The sequence below is a fragment of the Taudactylus pleione genome, unplaced genomic scaffold, assembly GCF_031769625.1.
Source record: "Taudactylus pleione unplaced genomic scaffold, aTauple2 ptg001542l, whole genome shotgun sequence".
In the NCBI taxonomy this organism is placed as follows: domain Eukaryota; kingdom Metazoa; phylum Chordata; class Amphibia; order Anura; family Myobatrachidae; genus Taudactylus; species Taudactylus pleione.
The window spans coordinates 740,930-760,615 of NW_028285939.1; the positions used below are offsets into that span (position 1 = coordinate 740,930).

Below are 19,686 nucleotides of genomic sequence, written 5' to 3' on the forward strand. Positions count from 1 at the left end.
ACCAGCTTCTCCTTACTGTGACACTGGGGGGCATTATATGACTACAGACCTGTACACCAGCTTCTCCTTACTGTGACACTGGGGGGCTTTATATGACTACATACCTGTACACCAGCTTCTCCTTACTGTGACACTGGGGGGCTTTATATGACTACAGACCTGTACACCAGCTTCTCCTTACTGTGAAACTGGGGGCTTTATATGACTACAGACCTGTACACCAGCTTCTCCTTACTGTGACATTGGGGGGGCTTTATATGACTACAGCCCTGTACACCAGCTTCTCCTTACTGTGACACTGGGGGGCTTTATATGACTACAGAACTGTACACCAGCTTCTCCTTACTGTGACACTGGGGGGCTTTATATGACTACAAGCCTGTACACCAGCCTCTCCTTACTGTGACACTGGGGGGGCTTTATATGACTACATACCTGTACACCAGCTTCTCCTTACTGTGACACTGGGGGGCTTTATATGACTACATACCTGTACACCAGCTTCTCCTTACTGTGACACTGGGGGGCTTTATATGACTACAGCCCTGTACACCAGCTTCTCCTTACTGTGACACTGGGGGGCTTTATATGACTACAGACCTGTACACCAGCCTCTCCTTACTGTGACACTGGGGGGGCTTTATATGACTACAGACCTGTACACCAGCTTCTCCTTACTGTGACACTGGGGGGCTTTATATGACTACAGACCTGTACACCAGCTTCTCCTTACTGTGACACTGGGGGGCATTATATGACTACAGACCTGTACACCAGCTTCTCCTTACTGTGACACTGGGGGGCTTTATATGACTACAGCCCTGTACACCAGCTTCTCCTTACTGTGACACTGGGGGGCTTTATATGACTACAGCCCTGTACACCAGCCTCTCCTTACTGTGACACTGGGGGGGCTTTATATGACTACATACCTGTACACCAGCTTCTCCTTACTGTGACACTGGGGGGGCTTTATATGACTACAGACCTGTACACCAGCCTCTCCTTACTGTGACACTGGGGGGGCTTTATATGACTACATACCTGTACACCAGCTTCTCCTTACTGTGACACTGGGGGGCTTTATATGACTACAGACCTGTACACCAGCTTCTCCTTACTGTGACACTGGGGGGCTTTATATGACTACATACCTGTACACCAGCTTCTCCTTACTGTGACACTGGGGGGCTTTATATGACTGGACCCGCTATACACTGTCTCATACCCGTAAACAGAGGGGTTTAAGCACAAACAGTGCAGGTCACCGTCGGCTGTCTGGACCAGGCTTTTATTCCAGGCAGGAGAGATTCTAGGCAAAGTGTTACATTTAGCCCTGAGAACTTGCAGTATTATTGGAGAATAAAATGATGGAATGAAAGGTGTAGTCTATAATTAGACGCGGTGGCAGGAATCAGACAGAGGACAGATGGAGGGGGGGGGGGGGGGATTACCTCATGACTCCTCAGCAGTCGCACCATGACCAGGGTACTCAGGCTTGTTACTCACCCCAGACAGAATTCTTACATCTCACTTTGTTTCTAGCGTTTACACGGATGACACGTGTAAAACAAACCGCAAAACATTCATCCTGCCTGACAATTACTACAAACACTGATCACAACACTTTGCGATTCTTTACTCCAAAAATTCTCCTAAACCCAGACAAGCAGTTATCACCCACTAGCGTTCCTGCTAGGCTGGTTTAGTTAGAACCACCTGGAGGGCGCCGTCCCCACCCGCAGACCGCAGTGCCCCTCAGGTAGAAGAAAATAGCGGTGCAGGGATCACTGCCGGTGAAAAGATACCGTGCACATGTGCCCAGAAGCTAATCACAGTGAGGAGAGCTTGGCGGCAGCCCGGCATGTCCGTAAGTACCTGGCACGCCCCCAAAAGTGAAGAAAAGGGGGCAAGTCTTAAAAATACTGCCCTTTTCGGGCACGAGAGAATGCCCTTTCTAGGTCCGGCGCCAGACCTAGAGTGAACACTAAACCACTGTATAAATATATAGGAGTCTGAGCACACAGCTGCTAATCTAACTAATAGGGAGAAGGGCTGTGAAGGAGCCTCGTCTGTGAGGGCAATGCCATGTCCCCAGGGCAGGGCTCCCTGATGTATAGAAGATCTCATTGCTGGCAGAGGCGCAGCGCAGGGAGACGCAAGTTATGTAACTTCTATCACTCAGCTGCTATACATTGTGTGACTGTCCTTAGTTTTATCCGGGTGCTTGGCAAAAACTAAGTCAAAGAAAGGTGGGCCTCTGCTCCAAAAGTTTAAAACTGGCATATATGGAGTACTGTGTGCAAGGACTAATACCCATGTTCTAAACTGGACAGTCCCAGAAGCAGCTAGATCAGTGCCCAAAACTTAAAAAAAAGGGCAAATTGATTTCATAATAAGCAGAAGAGTTTATTTGTCCTATAAAGTAGTAATCTCATGCGAAAGGATCTTATGTTCCATTACAGTACCTAAACCAGCTGCAAAGCGCACTGGCAATCCCATCAGCAGCACATCGCTACTTACTAACTCACTATACAGAGCGCAGCACATCGCTACTTACTAACTCACTATACAGAGCGCAGCACATCGCTACTTACTAACTCCCTATACAGAGCGCAGCACATCGCTACTTACTAACTCCCTATACAGAGCGCAGCACATCGCTACTTACTAACTCACTATACAGAGCGCAGCACATCGCTACTTACTAACTCACTATACAGAGCGCAGCACATCGCTACTTACTAACTCCCTATACAGAGCGCAGCACATCGCTACTTACTAACTCCCTATACAGAGCGCAGCACATCGCTACTTACTAACTCACTATACAGAGCACAGCACATCGCTACTTACTAACTCACTATACAGAGCACAGCACATCGCTACTTACTAACTCCCTATACAGAGCACAGCACATCGCTACTTACTAACTCACTATACAGAGCGCAGCACATCGCTACTTACTAACTCCCTATACAGAGCACAGCACATCGCTACTTACTAACTCACTATACAGAGCGCAGCACATCGCTACTTACTAACTCCCTATACAGAGCGCAGCACATCGCTACTTACTAACTCCCTATACAGAGCGCAGCACATCGCTACTTACTAACTCACTATACAGAGCGCAGCACATCGCTACTTACTAACTCCCTATACAGAGCACAGCACATCGCTACTTACTAACTCACTATACAGAGCGCAGCACATCGCTACTTACTAACTCACTATACAGAGCGCAGCACATCGCTACTTACTAACTCACTATACAGAGCGCAGCACATCGCTACTTACTAACTCACTATACAGAGCACAGCACATCGCTACTTACTAACTCCCTATACAGAGCACAGCACATCGCTACTTACTAACTCCCTATACAGAGCGCAGCACATCGCTACTTACTAACTCCCTATACAGAGCGCAGCACATCGCTACTTACTAACTCCCTATACAGAGCACAGTACACCATGTGCTAGGCACATACTAACTCACTATACAGAGCACAGTACACCAAGTGCTAGGCACCTACTAACTCACTATACAGAGCACAGTACACCAAGTGCTAGGCACCTACTAACTCACTATACAGAGCACAGTACACCATGTGCTAGACACATACTAACTCACTATACAGAGCGCAGTACACCATGTGCTAGGCACATACTAACTCACTATACAGAGCACAGTACACCATGTGCTAGGCACATACTAACTCACTATACAGAGCACAGTACACCAAGTGCTAGGCACCTACTAACTCACTATACAGAGCACAGCACACCATGTGCTAGACACATACTAACTCACTATACAGAGCACAGCACACCATGTGCTAGGCACATACTAACTCACTATACAGAGCACAGTACACCAAGTGCTAGGCACCTACTAACTCACTATACAGAGCACAGTACACCATGTGCTAGACACCTACTAACTCACTATACAGAGCACAGTACACCAAGTGCTAGACACCTACTAACTCACTATACAGAGCACAGTACACCAAGTGCTAGGCACCTACTAACTCGCTATACAGAGCACAGTACACCAAGTGCTAGGCACATACTAACTCACTATACAGAGCACAGTACACCATGTGCTAGGCACATACTAACTCACTATACAGAGCACAGTACACCAAGTGCTAGACACCTACTAACTCACTATACAGAGCACAGTACACCATGTGCTAGGCACATACTAACTCACTATACAGAGCACAGTACACCATGTGCTAGGCACATACTAACTCACTATACAGAGCACAGTACACCAAGTGCTAGGCACATACTAACTCACTATACAGAGCACAGTACACCAAGTGCTAGGCACATACTAACTCACTATACAGAGCACAGTACACCATGTGCTAGGCACCTACTAACTCACTATACAGAGCACAGTACACCAAGTGCTAGACACCTACTAACTCACTATACAGAGCACAGTACACCATGTGCTAGGCACATACTAACTCACTATACAGAGCACAGTACACCATGTGCTAGGCACATACTAACTCACTATACAGAGCACAGTACACCAAGTGCTAGGCACATACTAACTCACTATACAGAGCACAGTACACCAAGTGCTAGGCACATACTAACTCACTATACAGAGCACAGTACACCATGTGCTAGGCACATACTAACTCACTATACAGAGCACAGTACACCAAGTGCTAGACACATACTAACTCACTATACAGAGCACAGTACACCAAGTGCTAGACACCTACTAACTCACTATACAGAGCACAGTACACCAAGTGCTAGGCACATACTAACTCATTATACAGAGCACAGTACACCATGTGCTAGGCACATACTAACTCACTATACAGAGCACAGTACACCATGTGCTAGGCACATACTAACTCACTATACAGAGCACAGTACACCAAGTGCTAGACACATACTAACTCACTATACAGAGCACAGTACACCAAGTGCTAGACACATACTAACTCACTATACAGAGCACAGTACACCATGTGCTAGGCACATACTAACTCACTATACAGAGCACAGTACACCAAGTGCTAGGCACCTACTAACTCACTATACAGAGCGCAGTACACCATGTGCTAGACACCTACTAACTCACTATACAGAGCACAGTACACCAAGTGCTAGACACATACTAACTCACTATACAGAGCGCAGTACACCATGTGCTAGACACATACTAACTCACTATACAGAGCACAGTACACCAAGTGCTAGACACATACTAACTCACTATACAGAGCACAGTACACCATGTGCTAGGCACATACTAACTCACTATACAGAGCACAGTACACCAAGTGCTAGACACATACTAACTCACTATACAGAGCACAGTACACCAAGTGCTAGGCACATACTAACTCACTATACAGAGCACAGTACACCAAGTGCTAGGCACATACTAACTCACTATACAGAGCACAGTACACCATGCGCTAGACACATACTAACTCACTATACAGAGCACAGTACACCATGCGCTAGACACATACTAACTCACTATACAGAGCACAGTACACCATGCGCTAGACACATACTAACTCACTATACAGAGCACAGTACACCAAGTGCTAGACACATACTAACTCACTATACAGAGCACAGTAAACCAAGTGCTAGACACATACTAACTCACTATACAGAGCACAGTACACCAAGTGCTTGGCACATACTAACTCACTATACAGAGCGCAGTACACCATGTGCTAGACACATACTAACTCACTATGCAGAGCACAGTACACCAAGTGCTAGGCACATACTAACTCACTATACAGAGCACAGTACACCAAGTGCTAGGCACATACTAACTCACTATACAGAGCACAGTACACCAAGTGCTAGGCACATACTAACTCACTATACAGAGCACAGTACACCATGTGCTAGACACATACTAACTCACTATACAGAGCACAGTACACCAAGTGCTAGACACATACTAACTCACTATACAGAGCACAGTACACCATGTGCTAGACACATACTAACTCACTATACAGAGCACAGTACACCAAGTGCTAGGCACATACTAACTCACTATACAGAGCACAGTACACCATGTGCTAGGCACATACTAACTCACTATACAGAGCACAGTACACCAAGTGCTAGACACATACTAACTCACTATACAGAGCACAGTACACCATGTGCTAGGCACCTACTAACTCACTATACAGAGCACAGTACACCAAGTGCTAGGCACCTACTAACTCACTATACAGAGCACAGTACACCATGTGCTAGACACATACTAACTCACTATACAGAGCGCAGTACACCAAGTGCTAGACACATACTAACTCACTATACAGAGCGCAGTACACCAAGTGCTAGACACATACTAACTCACTATACAGAGCACAGTACACCATGTGCTAGGCACATACTAACTCACTATACAGAGCACAGTACACCATGTGCTAGACACATACTAACTCACTATACAGAGCACAGTACACCATGTGCTAGGCACATACTAACTCACTATACAGAGCGCAGTACACCAAGTGCTAGGCACATACTAACTCACTATACAGAGCGCAGTACACCATGTGCTAGGCACATACTAACTCACTATACAGAGCACAGTACACCAAGTGCTAGGCACATACTAACTCACTATGCAGAGCACAGTACACCAAGTGCTAGGCACATACTAACTCACTATACAGAGCGCAGTACACCATGTGCTAGACACATACTAACTCACTATGCAGAGCACAGTACACCAAGTGCTAGGCACATACTAACTCACTATACAGAGCACAGTACACCAAGTGCTAGGCACATACTAACTCACTATACAGAGCACAGTACACCAAGTGCTACTCACTATACAGAGCACAGTACACCATGTGCTAGACACATACTAACTCACTATACAGAGCACAGTACACCAAGTGCTAGACACATACTAACTCACTATACAGAGCACAGTACACCATGTGCTAGACACATACTAACTCACTATACAGAGCACAGTACACCAAGTGCTAGGCACATACTAACTCACTATACAGAGCACAGTACACCATGTGCTAGGCACATACTAACTCACTATACAGAGCACAGTACACCAAGTGCTAGGCACATACTAACTCACTATACAGAGCACAGTACACCATGTGCTAGACACATACTAACTCACTATACAGAGCACAGTACACCAAGTGCTAGGCACATACTAACTCACTATACAGAGCACAGTACACCATGTGCTAGGCACATACTAACTCACTATACAGAGCACAGTACACCATGTGCTAGGCACATACTAACTCACTATACAGAGCACAGTACACCAAGTGCTAGGCACATACTAACTCACTATACAGAGCACAGTACACCAAGTGCTAGACACATACTAACTCACTATACAGAGCACAGTACACCATGTGCTAGGCACATACTAACTCACTATACAGAGCACAGTACACCATGTGCTAGGCACATACTAACTCACTATACAGAGCACAGTACACCATGTGCTAGACACATACTAACTCACTATACAGAGCACAGTACACCATGTGCTAGACACATACTAACTCACTATACAGAGCACAGTACACCATGTGCTAGACACATACTAACTCACTATACAGAGCACAGTACACCATGTGCTAGGCACGGCCTCTAGGAATCCTTCTGAAGTCAGTTCCAGCTCTCACCTTGGTACAACGGATTTGTTTGTAGATCTCAGTCTGTTGCCGTATCCGGAACTCTAGATCAGACACCTGAGCCTGTAACCAGGTCCAGCGGCAGATAATGGCAGCTCGCTCCACTGCCCATCTCCACTCGGCATGCGGATCAGACCTGCGGAGAGAGATTATGTTCAGCTTTCCTGCTCATTCCATTACCAGGAGACAGCATTCCACATTCCTATTCTTATAGAACGGAGGAGAATTGTGCAAGGCTTCGTGTATATGAGGGCTCAGTATGGGGAATTAGAGCACAGACATCTGCCCTGTAATTAACAGAACTGACAAATATGACTTACAAGTATTGGAGACACACATACAGCCGTCTCCTGTGACTTACATGCAGCCCAACATCACACCCATTAGTAACCACCATTGTGTAGCTATGGAAGATGGCGTGAAAAGTTTGTGGGGGGCCTGGGAATACAGAGGGGGAGGAAAAGGAGGGATACATGCTTCTACCTAAATCAGGTCATTTTGGTGAACTGAAAATGATTACTCACCTTAGGGTGCGCTTATTCAGACCTCAAAGACCACATATAATGTAATGCTTTAAGTAAAGTAATCAAATTTCCTGGCGTCAACGTTTCAATGTCCGTCCTGACGAAAATGCACAGAAACAATGACCCGAGGAAATTTAGTGTTACCAGTCTTATTGAAACCAGAGCGCCGCATTTACTGCGTGTGTGTGTGTGTATATATATATATATATATATATATATATATATTTAATTTCTGCACCTGGTTATGGTTTGTATTTCTACCTAAATCATGTCACCAAAACTCATTTCATTCAAAGTTGAAATGGATACTACCAGATTTTATTTACAGCAGGTGGTTTTCAACCTCAGCCCTCAAGTTTTCCCAACACTTCATGTTTTCAGGAATTCTGTGCATGGAAGTGGTACAATTACTGACCCAGCAACAATAATAATGCACGAGTGAGTTTAAGAAATCCACAAAACCTGACCTGTCGGTGGTACTTGAGGACTGAAGTGGAGAACCATTGATTTACACTATTAGCAATTACAATTACAAACTGTGTTCTCATTTAGTTACACAAATGGCATTCGATTATGCAATAATAATTTAGTTAATGGCTTCATGCCACTCATTTCATTATACTATATAGTCCATTTCCCAAGCACAACATAAATCATTGTGCATTAGTCTAATACCCCTTTTACACCAAACAAATAACCCGGGTTATTGCCAGGTCGATCCGGGTTGAGGCTCTGTGTGAACGGCTCCCAAAAAAATAACCCGGGTTGATTTACCCGGCAATCTTACTCGGGTTGAGAGCAGGGTTGAAAACGGGTTGTTCCCGGGTCATGAGGCAGTGTAAACGGGTGCTACCCTGATTAATTGACTCGGCTAGCTCTGAAAGATGCTGATTGGAGCTTCTGGGGCACTGGCAGATGATGTAATTTGTCAGTTCCCTGCAGAGAGAGACGCACATGAAGCCATTGCTTGCCTACCTAACCTCCTGCACCACAGCCTGACCAGCAGCCACAAACACAGGCTGATACACAGCCTGCCACAGCCAGAACAGCAGCCTGTACCACAGCCTGACCAGCAGCCACAAACACAGGCTGATACACAGCCAGAACTGCACCCTGCACCACAGCCTGACCAGCAGCCACAAACACAGGCTGATACACAGCCTGCCACAGCCAGAACAGCAGCCTGTACCACAGCCTGACCAGCAGCCACATACACACCCTGCACCACAGCCTGACCAACAGCCACAAACACAGGCTGATACACAGCCAGAACAGCAGCCTGTACCACAGCCTGACCAGCAGCCACAAACACAGGCCGATACACAGCCTGCCACAGCCAGAACAGCAGCCTGTACCACAGCCTGACCAGCAGCCACAAACACAGGCTGATACACAGCCTGCCACAGCCAGAACTGCACCCTGCACCACAGCCTGACCAACAGCCACAAACACAGGCTGATACACAGCCAGAACTGCACCCTGCACCACAGCCTGACCAGCAGCCACAAACACAGGCTGATACACAGCCTGCCACAGCCAGAACAGCAGCCTGTACCACAGCCTGACCAGCAGCCACATACACAGCCTGCCACAGCCAGAACTGCACCCTGCACCACAGCCTGACCAACAGCCACAAACACAGGCTGATACACAGCCTGCCACAGCCAGAACTGCACCCTGCACCACAGCCTGACCAACAGCCACAAACGCAGGCTGATACACAGCCTGCCACAGCCAGAACAGCAGCCTGTACCACAGCCTGACCAGCAGCCACAAACACAGGCCGATACACAGACTGCCACAGCCAGAACTGCACCCTGCACCACAGCCTGACCAGCAGCCACAAACACAGGCTGATACACAGACTGCCACAGCCAGAACTGCACCCTGCACCACAGCCTGACCAGCAGCCACAAGCACAGGCTGATACACAGCCTGCCACAGCCAGAACAGCAACCTGTACCACAGCCTGACCAGCAGCCACATACACAGCCTGCCACAGCCAGAACTGCACCCTGCACCACAGCCTGACCAACAGCCACAAACACAGGCTGATACACAGCCTGCCACAGCCAGAACTGCACCCTGCACCACAGCCTGACCAACAGCCACAAACGCAGGCTGATACACAGCCTGCCACAGCCAGAACAGCAGCCTGTACCACAGCCTGACCAGCAGCCACAAACACAGGCCGATACACAGCCTGCCACAGCCAGAACAGCAGCCTGTACCACAGCCTGACCAGCAGCCACAAACACAGGCTGATACACAGCCTGCCACAGCCAGAACTGCACCCTGCACCACAGCCTGACCAGCAGCCACAAGCACAGGCTGATACACAGCCTGCCACAGCCAGAACTGCACCCTGCACCACAGCCTGACCAGCAGCCACAAACACAGACTGATACACAGCCTGCCACAGCCTGCACCACAGCCTGACCAGCAGCCACAAGCACAGGCTGATACACAGCCTGCCACAGCCAGAACTGCAGCCTGCACCACAGCCACAAACACAGGCTGATACACAGCCTGCCACAGCCAGAACTGCACCCTGCACCACAGCCTGACCAGCAGCCACAAGCACAGGCTGATACACAGCCTGCCACAGCCAGAACAGCAACCTGTACCACAGCCTGACCAGCAGCCACAAACACAGGCTGATACACAGCCTACCACAGCCAGAACAGCAACCTGCACCACAGCCTGACCAGCAGCCACAAACACAGGCTGATACACAGCCTGCCACAGCCAGAACTGCACCCTGCACCACAGCCTGACCAACAGCCACAAACGCAGGCTGATACACAGCCTGCCACAGCCAGAACAGCAGCCTGTACCACAGCCTGACCAGCAGCCACAAACACAGGCCGATACACAGCCTGCCACAGCCAGAACAGCAGCCTGTACCACAGCCTGACCAGCAGCCACAAACACAGGCTGATACACAGCCTGCCACAGCCAGAACTGCACCCTGCACCACAGCCTGACCAGCAGCCACAAGCACAGGCTGATACACAGCCTGCCACAGCCAGAACTGCACCCTGCACCACAGCCTGACCAGCAGCCACAAACACAGACTGATACACAGCCTGCCACAGCCTGCACCACAGCCTGACCAGCAGCCACAAGCACAGGCTAATACACAGCCTGCCACAGCCAGAACTGCAGCCTGCACCACAGCCACAAACACAGGCTGATACACAGCCTGCCACAGCCAGAACAGCAACCTGCACCACAGCCTGACCAGCAGCCACAAACACAGGCTGATACACAGCCTACCACAGCCAGAACAGCAACCTGCACCACAGCCTGACCAGCAGCCACAAACACAGGGTGATACACAGACTGCCACAGCCAGAACTGCACCCTGCACCACAGCCTGACCAGCAGCCACAAACACAGGCTGATACACAGCCTGCCACAGCCAGAACAGCAGCCTGCACCACAGCCACAAACACAGGCTGATACACAGCCTGCCACAGCCAGAACAGCAACCTGCACCACAGCCTGACCAGCAGCCACAAACACAGGCTGATACACAGCCTGCCACAGCCAGAACAGCACCCTGCACCACAGCCTGACCAGCAGCCACAAGCACAGGCTGATACACAGCCTGCCACAGCCAGAACTGCGCCCTGCACCACAGCCTGACCAGCAGCCACAAACACAGGGTGATACACAGCCTGCTACAGCCAGAACTGCAGCCTGCACCACAGCCTGACCAGCAGCCACAAACACAGGCTGATACACAGCCTCCGACAGCCAGAACTGCACCCTGCACCACAGCCTGACCAGCAGCCACAAACACAGGCTGATACACAGCCTGCCACAGCCAGAACAGCAGCCTGACCAGCAGCCATAAACACAGGCTGATACACAGCCTGCCACAGCCAGAACAGCACCCTGCACCACAGCCACAAACACAGGCTGATACACAGCCTGCCACAGCCAGAACAGCACCCTGCACCACAGCCTGACCAGCAGCCACAAACACAGGCTGATACACAGCCTGCCACAGCCAGAACAGCAGCCTGACCAGCAGCCATAAACACAGGCTGATACACAGCCTGCCACAGCCAGAACAGCACCCTGCACCACAGCCTGACCAGCAGCCACAAACACAGGCTGATACACAGCCTGCCACAGCCAGAACTGCAGCCTGTAGCAATGCTGTAATCAGTCCCCACCCCTCTCTTTTGTTGCCTTTAGTGACCATCTTTGTCAGACCTTAAAACAGACCATTTTAAATGACTTCTATAGAGAAAAGCAGGGATTACCCGGGTTCAGTGTAAACGGGGCAAACTCGGGAATAACCCAGGTCGAGTTGCAGTGTAAACGGGGTCTGAAGCAGAGTTCGACCCGGGATTGACCAGTGTTCATATTCCAGGGTCGGACCCAGGATTTTGGTGTAAAAGGGGTATAACACTCCATTACTGCTGTGGTACAATAGTAACTTCCCTCCCTCCTATATCAGCTGGACACTGATGGGATTCCATGCTAGTCCAATAGCCTAAACCACAGTCATTTAAGCAGCTGCAATGTCACTGGCCAGGCCATATTGTTTTCTGTACTAGAGAAGAGCCCCCCTCCAACACGGCAGCTTGCTGCACAACTGGGCGCGTGTGATGGGGACATGTAGGTCAGTTATTACAGCAACAATGCACAACAGCTGCTATAGATTAGGAGAGGCTTTAACTTGCTCTTTAAAAATATGTAAATCTAAATCACCTGACCTAAACTCTAACCGGTTTATACTTTTACTATGTAATATTTCTCACATTAAGTATAGTTTTATATTGCAGAATTATTTTCCATGACAAATATACCAGTCAGTTAGCAACACAAGCGCCACTACTGAGTATGAAGACAGAAGCGAGCAGCCTCATGTACAGAGCTAGGACGCGGGTCGTCGTGTACAAACAGGTCAGGAACTTGTGCTGCGACATCTGCATTATCCAATGCCAGCTACCACTCATGTGACCATTATATCCATGTCACTGGGGACGTGGTTTACACAAATCAGAGCTCCCAGGTAAACATTAATACAAAAGCAAAAGAAAATCCGCAAACCTACTTGGTGGTAAAATGTTCACCCCCTAAAGTCTGCTCCACATTGTCAGCGCTATGGCCAATGCCAGCAATTGTTGTAGGCGTCAACACAGACTGTGGCCAGATGGCCTTACCCCGCCAGGTGGTACAGATTTGTATAGGTTACCCATCCTTACTTTGCCACGTCTGAGGTGTAGGGCTTCCCCCTCACCTCCAGTAACACAGACTCTCCAGGGAACACAACCAGCCAGGCCTCATAGCTCCTCCTTACATACACCCTGACACCTCCAGTAACACTCTCCAGGGAACACAATCAGCCAGGCCTCATAGCTCCTCCTTACATACACCCTGACACCTCCAGTAACACTCTCCAGGGAACACAATCAGCCAGGCCTCATAGCTCCTCCTTACATACACCCTGACACCTCCAGTAACACTCTCCAGGGAACACAACCAGCCAGGCCTCATAGCTCCTCCTTACATACACCCTGACACCTCCAGTAACAGACTCTCCAGGGAACACAATCAGCCAGGCCTCATAGCTCCTCCTTACATACACCCTGACACCTCCAGTAACACAGACTCTCCAGGGAACACAACCAGCCAGGCCTCATAGCTCCTCCTTACATACACCCTGACACCTCCAGTAACACTCTCCAGGGAACACAACCAGCCAGGCCTCATAGCTCCTCCTTACATACACCCTGACACCTCCAGTAACACTCTCCAGGGAACACAATCAGCCAGGCCTCATAGCTCCTCCTTACATACACCCTGACACCTCCAGTAACACAGACTCTCCAGGGAACACAATCAGCCAGGCCTCATAGCTCCTCCTTACATACACCCTGACACCTCCAGTAACACTCTCCAGGGAACACAACCAGCCAGGCCTCATAGCTCCTCCTTACATACACCCTGACACCTCCAGTAACACTCTCCAGGGAACACAACCAGCCAGGCCTCATAGCTCCTCCTTACATACACCCTGACACCTCCAGTAACACACTCTCCAGGAAACACAATCAGCCAGGCCTCATAGCTCCTCCTTACATACACCCTGACACCTCCAGTAACAGACTCTCCAGGGAACACAATCAGCCAGGCCTCATAGCTCCTCCTTACATACACCCTGACACCTCCAGTAACACTCTCCAGGGAACACAATCAGCCAGGCCTCATAGCTCCTCCTTACATACACCCTGACACCTCCAGTAACACAGACTCTCCAGGGAACACAATCAGCCAGGCCTCATAGCTCCTCCTTACATACACCCTGACACCTCCAGTAACACAGACTCTCCAGGGAACACAACCAGCCAGGCCTCATAGCTCCTCCTTACATACACCCTGACACCTCCAGTAACACTCTCCAGGGAACACAATCAGCCAGGCCTCATAGCTCCTCCTTACATACACCCTGACACCTCCAGTAACACTCTCCAGGGAACACAATCAGCCAGGCCTCATAGCTCCTCCTTACATACACCCTGACACCTCCAGTAACACTCTCCAGGGAACACAACCAGCCAGGCCTCATAGCTCCTCCTTACATACACCCTGACACCTCCAGTAACACTCTCCAGGGAACACAATCAGCCAGGCCTCATAGCTCCTCCTTACATACACCCTGACACCTCCAGTAACACTCTCCAGGGAACACAATCAGCCAGGCCTCATAGCTCCTCCTTACATACACCCTGACACCTCCAGTAACACTCTCCAGGGAACACAACCAGCCAGGCCTCATAGCTCCTCCTTACATACACCCTGACACCTCCAGTAACAGACTCTCCAGGGAACACAATCAGCCAGGCCTCATAGCTCCTCCTTACATACACCCTGACACCTCCAGTAACACAGACTCTCCAGGGAACACAACCAGCCAGGCCTCATAGCTCCTCCTTACATACACCCTGACACCTCCAGTAACACTCTCCAGGGAACACAACCAGCCAGGCCTCATAGCTCCTCCTTACATACACCCTGACACCTCCAGTAACACTCTCCAGGGAACACAATCAGCCAGGCCTCATAGCTCCTCCTTACATACACCCTGACACCTCCAGTAACACAGACTCTCCAGGGAACACAATCAGCCAGGCCTCATAGCTCCTCCTTACATACACCCTGACACCTCCAGTAACACTCTCCAGGGAACACAACCAGCCAGGCCTCATAGCTCCTCCTTACATACACCCTGACACCTCCAGTAACACTCTCCAGGGAACACAACCAGCCAGGCCTCATAGCTCCTCCTTACATACACCCTGACACCTCCAGTAACACACTCTCCAGGAAACACAATCAGCCAGGCCTCATAGCTCCTCCTTACATACACCCTGACACCTCCAGTAACAGACTCTCCAGGGAACACAATCAGCCAGGCCTCATAGCTCCTCCTTACATACACCCTGACACCTCCAGTAACACTCTCCAGGGAACACAATCAGCCAGGCCTCATAGCTCCTCCTTACATACACCCTGACACCTCCAGTAACACAGACTCTCCAGGGAACACAATCAGCCAGGCCTCATAGCTCCTCCTTACATACACCCTGACACCTCCAGTAACACAGACTCTCCAGGGAACACAACCAGCCAGGCCTCATAGCTCCTCCTTACATACACCCTGACACCTCCAGTAACACTCTCCAGGGAACACAATCAGCCAGGCCTCATAGCTCCTCCTTACATACACCCTGACACCTCCAGTAACACTCTCCAGGGAACACAATCAGCCAGGCCTCATAGCTCCTCCTTACATACACCCTGACACCTCCAGTAACACTCTCCAGGGAACACAACCAGCCAGGCCTCATAGCTCCTCCTTACATACACCCTGACACCTCCAGTAACACTCTCCAGGGAACACAATCAGCCAGGCCTCATAGCTCCTCCTTACATACACCCTGACACCTCCAGTAACACTCTCCAGGGAACACAATCAGCCAGGCCTCATAGCTCCTCCTTACATACACCCTGACACCTCCAGTAACACTCTCCAGGGAACACAATCAGCCAGGCCTCATAGCTCCTCCTTACATACACCCTGACACCTCCAGTAACACAGACTCTCCAGGGAACACAATCAGCCAGGCCTCATAGCTCCTCCTTACATACACCCTGACACCTCCAGTAACACAGACTCTCCAGGGAACACAATCAGCCAGGCCTCATAGCTCCTCCTTACATACACCCTGACACCTCCAGTAACAGACTCTCCAGGGAACACAATCAGCCAGGCCTCATAGCTCCTCCTTACATACACCCTGACACCTCCAGTAACAGACTCTCCAGGGAACACAACCAGCCAGGCCTCATAGCTCCTCCTTACATACACCCTGACACCTCCAGTAACACAGACTCTCCAGGGAACACAATCAGCCAGGCCTCATAGCTCCTCCTTACATACACCCTGACACCTCCAGTAACACAGACTCTCCAGGGAACACAACCAGCCAGGCCTCATAGCTCCTCCTTACATACACCCTGACACCTCCAGTAACACAGACTCTCCAGGGAACACAATCAGCCAGGCCTCATAGCTCCTCCTTACATACACCCTGACACCTCCAGTAACACAGACTCTCCAGGGAACACAACCAGCCAGGCCTCATAGCTCCTCCTTACATACACCCTGACACCTCCAGTAACACTCTCCAGGGAACACAATCAGCCAGGCCTCATAGCTCCTCCTTACATACACCCTGACACCTCCAGTAACACAGACTCTCCAGGGAACACAACCAGCCAGGCCTCATAGCTCCTCCTTACATACACCCTGACACCTCCAGTAACACAGACTCTCCAGGGAACACAATCAGCCAGGCCTCATAGCTCCTCCTTACATACACCCTGACACCTCCAGTAACACTCTCCAGGGAACACAATCAGCCAGGCCTCATAGCTCCTCCTTACATACACCCTGACACCTCCAGTAACACTCTCCAGGGAACACAATCAGCCAGGCCTCATAGCTCCTCCTTACATACACCCTGACACCTCCAGTAACACAGACTCTCCAGGGAACACAACCAGCCAGGCCTCATAGCTCCTCCTTACATACACCCTGACACCTCCAGTAACACTCTCCAGGGAACACAACCAGCCAGGCCTCATAGCTCCTCCTTACATACACCCTGACACCTCCAGTAACACTCTCCAGGGAACACAATCAGCCAGGCCTCATAGCTCCTCCTTACATACACCCTGACACCTCCAGTAACACAGACTCTCCAGGGAACACAATCAGCCAGGCCTCATAGCTCCTCCTTACATACACCCTGACACCTCCAGTAACACTCTCCAGGGAACACAACCAGCCAGGCCTCATAGCTCCTCCTTACATACACCCTGACACCTCCAGTAACACTCTCCAGGGAACACAACCAGCCAGGCCTCATAGCTCCTCCTTACATACACCCTGACACCTCCAGTAACACAGACTCTCCAGGGAACACAATCAGCCAGGCCTCATAGCTCCTCCTTACATACACCCTGACACCTCCAGTAACAGACTCTCCAGGGAACACAATCAGCCAGGCCTCATAGCTCCTCCTTACATACACCCTGACACCTCCAGTAACACTCTCCAGGGAACACAATCAGCCAGGCCTCATAGCTCCTCCTTACATACACCCTGACACCTCCAGTAACACAGACTCTCCAGGGAACACAATCAGCCAGGCCTCATAGCTCCTCCTTACATACACCCTGACACCTCCAGTAACACAGACTCTCCAGGGAACACAACCAGCCAGGCCTCATAGCTCCTCCTTACATACACCCTGACACCTCCAGTAACACTCTCCAGGGAACACAATCAGCCAGGCCTCATAGCTCCTCCTTACATACACCCTGACACCTCCAGTAACACTCTCCAGGGAACACAATCAGCCAGGCCTCATAGCTCCTCCTTACATACACCCTGACACCTCCAGTAACACTCTCCAGGGAACACAACCAGCCAGGCCTCATAGCTCCTCCTTACATACACCCTGACACCTCCAGTAACACTCTCCAGGGAACACAATCAGCCAGGCCTCATAGCTCCTCCTTACATACACCCTGACACCTCCAGTAACACTCTCCAGGGAACACAATCAGCCAGGCCTCATAGCTCCTCCTTACATACACCCTGACACCTCCAGTAACACTCTCCAGGGAACACAATCAGCCAGGCCTCATAGCTCCTCCTTACATACACCCTGACACCTCCAGTAACACAGACTCTCCAGGGAACACAATCAGCCAGGCCTCATAGCTCCTCCTTACATACACCCTGACACCTCCAGTAACACAGACTCTCCAGGGAACACAATCAGCCAGGCCTCATAGCTCCTCCTTACATACACCCTGACACCTCCAGTAACAGACTCTCCAGGGAACACAATCAGCCAGGCCTCATAGCTCCTCCTTACATACACCCTGACACCTCCAGTAACAGACTCTCCAGGGAACACAACCAGCCAGGCCTCATAGCTCCTCCTTACATACACCCTGACACCTCCAGTAACACAGACTCTCCAGGGAACACAATCAGCCAGGCCTCATAGCTCCTCCTTACATACACCCTGACACCTCCAGTAACACAGACTCTCCAGGGAACACAACCAGCCAGGCCTCATAGCTCCTCCTTACATACACCCTGACACCTCCAGTAACACAGACTCTCCAGGGAACACAATCAGCCAGGCCTCATAGCTCCTCCTTACATACACCCTGACACCTCCAGTAACACAGACTCTCCAGGGAACACAACCAGCCAGGCCTCATAGCTCCTCCTTACATACACCCTGACACCTCCAGTAACACTCTCCAGGGAACACAATCAGCCAGGCCTCATAGCTCCTCCTTACATACACCCTGACACCTCCAGTAACACAGACTCTCCAGGGAACACAACCAGCCAGGCCTCATAGCTCCTCCTTACATACACCCTGACACCTCCAGTAACACAGACTCTCCAGGGAACACAATCAGCCAGGCCTCATAGCTCCTCCTTACATACACCCTGACACCTCCAGTAACACTCTCCAGGGAACACAATCAGCCAGGCCTCATAGCTCCTCCTTACATACACCCTGACACCTCCAGTAACACAGACTCTCCAGGGAACACAATCAGCCAGGCCTCATAGCTCCTCCTTACATACACCCTGACACCTCCAGTAACACAGACTCTCCAGGGAACACAATCAGCCAGGCCTCATAGCTCCTCCTTACATACACCCTGACACCTCCAGTAACAGACTCTCCAGGGAACACAATCAGCCAGGCCTCATAGCTCCTCCTTACATACACCCTGACACCTCCAGTAACAGACTCTCCAGGGAACACAACCAGCCAGGCCTCATAGCTCCTCCTTACATACACCCTGACACCTCCAGTAACACAGACT

General features: G+C 50.1%; 1 pseudogene across 1 annotated transcript in view; it reads right to left on the reverse strand.

Annotated features, from left to right (window-relative positions):
- Positions 1-19,686, reverse strand: part of LOC148442406 (KAT8 regulatory NSL complex subunit 1-like) — a 64,664-nt pseudogene that overhangs the window by 35,698 nt on the left and 9,280 nt on the right. The window contains exon 4 of the transcript XR_015875813.1: positions 7,703-7,847. The product of XR_015875813.1 is annotated as a KAT8 regulatory NSL complex subunit 1-like (transcript). The remainder of the gene's footprint in view (positions 1-7,702; positions 7,848-19,686) is intronic.